Raw genomic sequence first — 1186 nt, 5'->3', positions numbered from 1 at the left:
ACTTCTTAAACCTAAAATAAAACATTTATCATGAACTATAGTGACAACTATGATTCACTACAGACCCATAACCTTTCCCTATTAATTTGTAATCTCAACATATAGTACGTGATGAGAGATTTTTGGGAAAAAGTGGAGAGTTTATCAACACAGTGTTGTAACTGGCAAACTTGAAAGATTGGAGTGAAATGCCTATGAATATGGCTGTAGGAGTATAGAATATACATTTTTGTCTTTACAAGGTAAGTTTTATTTTGATGCTGATAGTTTTCCCCATTTCTCTTTATACTTTTTCTTATCATGGTACCAAGTTACTCTATGTTTGAGAATGAATTAAGTGCATGTTTTATCTCTTGCCTGCTTAGCCTTCTCCACATTTAGCGGTGATTTTTCCTATACATTTTGGCGTGCCAGTTAAATGGAAGGAGAGAGACAAAGTAATATTTTGGCATATTCTTGTTACTGTTTGCTCTTTGATGCAGTTTCTCATATCATAACTTACTATGACGAGGAGCGTTTATTATACATGTCTTACTTTGAACCTCGAAATCATGAATTTAGATGATTAGCTTTTATATGAGATAAAGTAAAATATATATGCTAATTAGAGTCTGCATTTGTTGGTGATTTAGGGAGATATTTCCTCAAAGAGCAAAATATGACATAAATAAATTTTCAATGTGAAAATCATTTGATTAGCTTTCCCAACTAGTTAATTTGGTCTTATATATGAGTAACCTTAGATTTTTTCGCCAAAATGGTGAGTTATGTTACAGTTTTACATTCATATATTTTGAAATGTCATATTAGAGTAAAACGTTCTTAATAATATGTCTGTGAAGGAAGATGAACCGAGTTATTGGATACCTTCAAGGTGATTAAATTTCATACCTAATTTTACTGTTACATAGTAGGATAGATTCCTTTTACCTTCCTTACCTTTTTCCACAAAGGGCCATATGTAAATTCTTTTTTCTGTAAGCCTGAGGTCACTAATGCCCTGCTCCGAGAGGGAGAAAGTAACCAAAGAATCAGGAATGATGTCGCCGCTTTTTTGTTCCTCGTCTCTTGGGAGTCGGGCAGATAGTGATTCTTATGAATGAGGAAAGTTTAAGGCAGTTTTGAAATCTTATGCTAGTTGAATATCAGAATACAGTGGTAGTCGTGTTGTGGGAGGAAAATAATG

The sequence above is a fragment of the Penaeus monodon genome, chromosome 28 (assembly GCF_015228065.2).
Source record: "Penaeus monodon isolate SGIC_2016 chromosome 28, NSTDA_Pmon_1, whole genome shotgun sequence".
Classification (NCBI taxonomy): Eukaryota; Metazoa; Arthropoda; class Malacostraca; order Decapoda; family Penaeidae; genus Penaeus; species Penaeus monodon.
Note: the sequence above shows the minus strand (reverse complement) of the source record.